The sequence below is a fragment of the Gnatocerus cornutus genome, chromosome 4 (genome assembly GCF_029298725.1).
Source record: "Gnatocerus cornutus isolate USDA-ARS CGAHR chromosome 4, icGnaCorn1.1, whole genome shotgun sequence".
NCBI lineage: Eukaryota > Metazoa > Arthropoda > Insecta > Coleoptera > Tenebrionidae > Gnatocerus > Gnatocerus cornutus.
Window position 1 is genome coordinate 7,077,672 of NC_142236.1, and position 7,639 is coordinate 7,085,310.

The following is a 7,639-nucleotide window of genomic DNA, read 5'->3' on the forward strand; positions in this document are numbered from 1 at the left end:
AAAATGTCTTTTATGACCCTAAATCGCCTCCATTAACCGCATAAACTGTTGTCGTTGCATCTACTTAACAGGCTTGGAACGTCCACCAAATTTAGGCTGTCGAGTGGCATTGAAAATAATGTTTTTAGAGGTTCGACTTTGCGGCCACCCCTCGTATACAGCATAATTCCGCAAAATATTTGTAATTTTCCATGGCGCTCCCGTCGAGTCCCGTTTCGCGTTTACATTGCAAAAGTGGACGTTTCGAGAATTCCTAAACAATAAAAATTAGATCACTCAACACGTGCGGAATACCGAGTGTTTAAAAATTCCTAACAGTTTGTCCACACCTGTTCCAAATCAGATATGGCGAAGAAAAATTCGAGTTTTGTGGTAATTAAATCCGTGAAATTCGCATTTTTAGTTCTTCGATGATGATGGCTAAAAACACATCCGGTATAGCCACAATCTGTTTCCACCATTTCTTGGTCTATTTCCTGTAATTAATGGAGATAAAAACTTGTTACTTTCAGAAGATTGTTTATTGACCACCAATTTGAAGACCTCTCGTTGACCATAAGGTTTAACAATAGAGTGTCGTGTTAACGACCACTAATTATGCCATCAGTAATGAAGAGAGCTAAATTTGAAAATTTGAAGATGTTGACATCACTTCACCCAATTAGTCGAGTGTTTGGTGACAATGGTAATTTGGTCTTCAAGTTCTTCCGATAGTGCTCGGATTCCGGCGACACGTTGACACATTTTTAGTCCGATTAGTTTGGTAAGTGCGTGACAAAAGGTGCAGTAACACATTGACCATATGTCTGAAGAATGATGTCTGGGTAGGAGGTCTGTGAATGACGCAAAGAAGCAGAGCGGAAGACGACTCTACTATTAAGTAAAGTGGTACATTTGGCGTGTTTACATAATCAATTCTCAAATAACCACGTTCGGAAATTGAGAAGAAGTAGCACAAGAAGTAGAGTAAACACACTCGTAGAATCAAAATGTTTTTTCAATGACCAATTTGTCTCGACCAATAAAGAATTCTTGTTTATGACCATTAGAAACCAAGACAATGGAGGAATGCTGCCGCCGAAGAATATTAACATGCCAACATTGTGGTCAGTCGAACACCCGAAACAAGGCCAAGGTTTTGACACACCCAATAAAGTAATACCGAACCATCTTCGTCCGAAATTACGTGAACTTCCTTCCTAATGTGCGGGTTTTGTGGTTATGGTCCACTTTCCTGGAGATTTCAATTCGCGAGTAAGAAACGAACCCATTATTTCTTTGACTGCGACAAGACAAACCTGCTCGGATTTTTCAGTCTGTCTTCCTAGAAAAACGCCGCACATTAAAATCCTTGTATATAGTGAATAGCGGCAAAACTCGGCAATTCATTCCACTTTTTCAGAGACTTCAATTCGCAAGCAAGACACGAACCTATAATTAAAGGCTGCGCAGAAGACTCTTTCTGACCTTACAAACCGTTGGAACCCACAATTTCATAACACGTGACAATTATTTAATTCACGCGAGATTCATTCATGGTTGTCAAGCTGGTCCTAAGACGGTTTTTTGTTAATTTGATGCAAATTACGCTGAATGAGGACGCGAATGTCGACCAAAATCGCCCGCTATTTTCCGGGTGAAAATTGCACGACTGCAATTAGCGAAAACTCCGTTAGAGAGAAGATTAACAATTAAACGTTTGAGGGACTTTGCAAAAACAGCTGATGATTGAAGACTCGGGGTCCTCCGAAAGCTGGTAAGTCAAGGTCAGGCAGCATTCCGCTGATGAACCTTTTTACTGACCCACTAGTTTCACTTCCTGATTATTGGAGAAGTGTTAGACGCAGAGGCGCCCTTGGGTGGGCAAAATACGCAAATTTCAACAAGAACCTTTTTTAAATTATTGTACACAGGCTGGCCTATTTAAGACTTTTATTTATAAAATGATTTTAAAAAGGTTCATTTTTTTGTCATAACACTAAATGTATATTATTTAAAATTTATTTAATCATATAAAGTGACAATAATAACAGAGATATTACTAAATCGTTTCAAAATAAAACTACAGTTTAACCCCGTTATAGAGAGAGACCAGATATTAGGAGGGAATTTGAAGGCAATTTTTCAAAAATGGGGGAAATTGCATGTTGAGGACAAACTTATTTAAAGTTTAATTAATTCAAAAAAATTTAAGACGCTCATATGGACACAAATGGGTTCGTCTTCTAGTGTGGCGTTGATGTCTGCGATGAGTATATTCATATAATTTGTTTTTATTCTGCATTCTAGTTTGTTTCGTATTTTGGCTTCATTTTAGCTTCATCATGTTGTTTCAGTAGGCATATTTTTTTCTAGTCTTTATTTTTTTTGGATTTTTGATTCCTTTGACTCAGATGTTCAAAATTATGCTGATTTTGGTAACATTGAACTTTTCAGGACCTCTGGATTTCCGACCTCTTTAAATTTTGGAAGTCTTTCAACTTAAATTTTTGAATTTGCTTAGATTTTTTTAAGACTAAAACTAAAACTTTGCAAGCAACTATTTACTACTTACGTCGATATTTCGCGTATTTTTCAAGCGAATTTAAGCTTTAGGGTACTCATTTCACGCAGAATTTTACGCAGATTCCAAATTCGGCTCCTAAAGCTATATATATGCCAATAAATAACTGAGTTGTGGCCGATTTTTGCTTTTTTTTAGAAATTTTTAATGCTCAATATCTTCGAAATTATGACAGATAGAAAGATGCGGTGTTTATCATCATTTTTTGCGCTTTTGTTGCTTAGAATTTGTTCTCAGATATCAAAAATTCTATGGTTGATGTAAAAAAATAACTTAATCGACGAAAATTTTGGAATTTTTGTTTTTTTGACCGCCACTTAAACTATTTGATCTACCGAGCTGAGATTTAACCAAATGATAGATGGATTGATGTGGTTTTTTTAAATGCTCTCGAGCAGCCAATGTAAAGGCTTTTTTGCCGCACTGCGTTTATCATCTTCGCTTTTCTGTGGTCTTGGATTTTTTTTAGTTGTTTTTTTAATGAAACTAAGCGGATACCGGAAACTACGTTAACTTTTTGTCATTTAATTAAAAAAATAAATTTAAAAAAAAATTGAATTGTACTGGAGAAGTTGAAAGTCATTTCAAAAGTGAAATGGCCTCCTGATTCCAAATGTTACAAAGTTATGGAAATGTTCGGCAATATTTTGGAAAGGTAATTTAATAAGATTTCCAACGACCCATAAAACTCTTCGCTGGGGTTAGAACTTCCTATAATATTTTTGAAAAACTGATCTTCTGTCCCAAAAAATGCTTTTTTATATTATAATATGTAATTTTGCATATAACTGAAGAACTAATACATCGATTTTTTATTGTTATGCATCATTGAAAAGACTGAGATTTTGCCTTTTTCAAAACTAACTAAACGTGAAATTTTTTTTAAATTTTTTCAAATTCTTTGTCATGTAACTTCTAAATTTTACAAGAGATAATAACATGTTTAACATTGCGTTTGATGCAAGAAATCTTAGCCTTTATTAAGACGTATTACATTATAAAATCAAACTATTTCCAATTAAGGACTTCCATTCAAAAAATTATTATTAAAATGGTTCATTTTTCGAAAGTTTCATCAGTTTTTTTTTCCAATATTTTGGCAATAACGAACTCTACCGGCGACTTCTGCAGTTCGTGGGGAAGCTTATTTATTTATCCATCTATGATGCATTATAAAGTTTCATGATTTTACTAGTGAACTGAAAAAAAAAACGAAAGTGAACGCGGTCGACCAAAAAGACTTATATTACGAATATCTCCGAGTCCTGACCTGATGGACGGTTTTTGCCTACCGAATCGGGAGGTAATTCAGATTCTTTTTACTTCTGCTTCTTAAAAATTAACAAAATGCGTCAAAATTCTCAGTTTTGCCTTTTTTTCTAGTGATTTTAATGCCGCCATCGGCATTGTCTGAAAAGTGCGTCATTTGAAAAAAATTCTTTTTTCTTTTCCACCACATGTCTCATTCACGCTCTGCTAATTCCTCGGTTAAAAGCCAATTTGCAGTTTCAAACTGAAGAAAAAACAAAAGTGGACACGTTGTAGGTACCTATAGGACTAAAAAAAGTCTTAAATTTTATTAAAATTGGTTTTAGGCGTTTATTCGTTTTTTTTTTAAATTTGGTTTAATTTATCGGTATCCAATTAATTGGTAGAAGAACTGTCAAAAAATACGACTATAGGTTTTAAAATTTTTGACTTTAGAAAAAAAAGGCTAAATGATTGAACTTCCGTTGGATAAATCTCTTTACGTTCTTAACGCGCCAGATTGTATGCAGATATGATCATTATCTGTTTGTCTAAATTAAACATTTGCAACAGATGAAAGATAAACCAGTTGTTGTCAATGAAGAAAGTTGTTCAAATTTACAATATCGAATTCGTTTTGTGTGGGTAATTAAAGTGGAAATTAGACATTCACACTAATAAGTCCAAATTGGTTTAATTAATCGGAAATTAATCGATAGTGCTGACATTACGGTGCTTTTCAGAGCATGAGGCGGACTCTTCCAACAGTGATTTCATTATCAACATTGTTAATGGCTTCGTTTTGATGGCTTTATTTTTAATTGACAGCGAGTGCAAATGATGACCTACAACTTATATTTTGATCCGGCCTAATTGTTATATTGATGTTTGGAATGTTTTATTTTTTGTTATAAACACTTTTTTCTCTTTTTTGGGTTCTCCGGTCTTGAAATTTACAAATTGTTTGTTATTTTTTTTAGGTTGCTTAAATTTCTTAAATTTTTGGTTCCACAGACTCTATATTTCTTAGGCTTCTCAACCTAACATTTCCCAAAACTGTTATTGTTTTTTAATTTTTTACATTTTTGAATTTTCTTGAAAATTTTTGAGATTACTTGAGATTCTTAAAGATTTTTCGAGATTTTTTCAAATTGGAATTTTTTAAGGTACCTACCTGCAGATATTTTTCGAAAATTTCGAAGAATTTATAGAAATTTGCTAGAATTCTTGGAGGTTTTCAAAGACAAGTAGAAACTGATGGAGATTTTTGGAATTGCAATTTCTGTAGGTAGACTTTCATTCTATAAATCTGAATTTTCTAAACTTTTTCAATATAGTTCGAACGATTTTTTAGAAATTTTTCCATTTTTTAATTTTCAAAATCCGCCCAAATTCTTAGATTTTTCAAATTTTTAAAATTTATTATTATCAGATTTATTTTTATAAAAAATCTTCTCAGTTATCCTCAATTTATTCAGTTTCTTAAGCTGCTAACTTTTTCAGGTTTTTTAGATTTTCCAAACTTCTCAGATTTTTCAAATTTTAGAACCCAAATTTCAAAGATTCTTAATATAATATGTTTTTGACAATTTTAGAAAATTTTAAGAAATTTATGAAATTTTTTAAAGAACATTAGAAATTGGGACTTTTGGAATTTCCCAGTAGTTTTTGGAGAACTTTTACTTTTTATGTTTTACTTCTAATTTTCTACGAATTTTAAAGTTTTGTTTGTAATACTTTTTTGTATGAAATTTCTGAAATTTTATTTCTGAGATTTTCAGATTTCTGAAATTCTTCATTATTTTTCTCAGATTGTCTAGACCTATTCATAAATGTTTTTAATTTAAAATTCACTCAAACTTCTTAATTTTGCAATGTTTTCAAATTTTTCGGTTTTCTCATCTTTTCCATTCCATATAGAGTTCAAGTTCTTTCTAAAACTATTCAGTTTTTTAGATCTTTTCTAAAATTTTTCATCCAATTCTTTCAAGTCTTTAGGTTTCTTAAATTAAAAAATTGTTAAATTTCTCAAAATTCATTCTCTTCCTTAAATTTCGTATTTTTTTTAATTTTTTTCTTCAATTCTTCACTTTTTTTTATATCTTTTAGATTCTAAAAATTTTGTCAGGATTTTTAAATTTCTTGAACTTCTGAGAGTGTTCAAATTTTTCGTGAAAATTCTCAATATTTTTCAAAATTTTTAGTGCTCTTAATTTCCTAAAGAATTTTTTTTTATTTTTAAAACTTTATTTTTTTTTATTCTTTGCAATTTCTGCAAATTTACTAAATGTATAGTTTCAGATTTTTGGTAGACTAGTCCTCAAATTTTTCACATTTTTATTTTCAGTTTCATCAAAGCTCTTATTTGGTTCTATATTTTATTATTTTGCGTATTTTTGGTTCTCGTAGATTAGAATTTTTCCAAAACATTGGGTGCTATTTCTGTTTATTTTTTTGTATTTTTAGAAACATATAATTTTGTATTATTATTTGAGGCTTTTTAAAAATTTCTAGACATTTTTAATTATCAATTTCAATTATATTTCGAAAAATTTCTGGAGATTCTTAGACTGTCCTTAACATTTCTTTGAGATTGTTAAAGATTTCTTTCGTTTCCTAAAAATTCAGGGTTCTTTTAAGTTTTTAGAAAATCCTGGAGACTCCCTAGTATTCATGAAGACTTTTACAGATTTTTAAAAACCGTTTTTAGATTTTGTTATTCCAAAATTTTAAATTCTCTAATCTTTTTGAATTTCATTGTTCTGGTATACTTATGTAGTATTTTTTGAGAATATTCATTTTAAGCTAATCCAAAATTTTAAGTTTTTTTGCTAAATTTTTGTTGATCTTTTCAAGCATCTTAACTTTTAAAAATTTTTGTAGTTTCTGGAGACAAAGATTTACATTTTGCTAATGGAGTTTTAAAAATTCTTGGGGAAAACCATGAGAAATTCTGTTTGGAATCCTCAGCATTTTTTGTAAATTTATGAAAATTTTGGAAATTTTTTTAATATTCTTAGATATTTTTGGGAATTAATAAAGATTTTAGAACGGTGTCTTTAAACAGTTTAAAAGGTTTTCTCAATTTTTTAAAATTATTAGAAATTTTGAAATTCTTTGAGGTATCTGTAGACATTTTTCGAAAATTCTATAAATCTAAATTTTCTAAGCTGTTTATTTATTTTTTATAATTTTCTAATAATTTTTGCGTGTGGTTTGTATTAATCTGTAGAATTTTATTTTTTTTAATTTTTTTAGTTCCTTATATTTTCTTAGAATTTTTTCGATTTTCTGGAATTTTTCTAGATTTCAATTGGATTGTAACATATTCTTTTTAGATTCCTTTTTGGATTTTCTCAAATTTTTTAATATTGTTTGTTTTTTTTATCTTTTTTTAATTATTTTTAATACATAGACAGCTTCTTAAAAGTCACAATTTTTTAGAGACCTATCGACCTTAATCTGTCTCTGCCCATCTCTTCTTCTATACCTTCCTAGTTTTCTTTCATCTGTTTTGTCTTTCATTCACAATTCTTCATTCATTGAGAACTGTCCTACAATGAAATCATCCTTTTGATTCCACCAGAAGCTGTCTTTATAGTACTGCGCTTCCCGTCTGATCCATCATTCAACTCTCCGCCGAACTTGGCGCATCTCATTTCCATGCTTCAAAACGGTCCGTTTTGAATGAAAAAAATGCCACTTTTCTAGGTCTCCGCCGAAAATCGTTGCCCAAAGCTGAATTTTCCTCGATCCACCTTCGTAATTTTCGGCACCTCTCTCTCCACTTCGCGAATCTCCTCTCCACAGGTGCGGCAAAGATGTTTC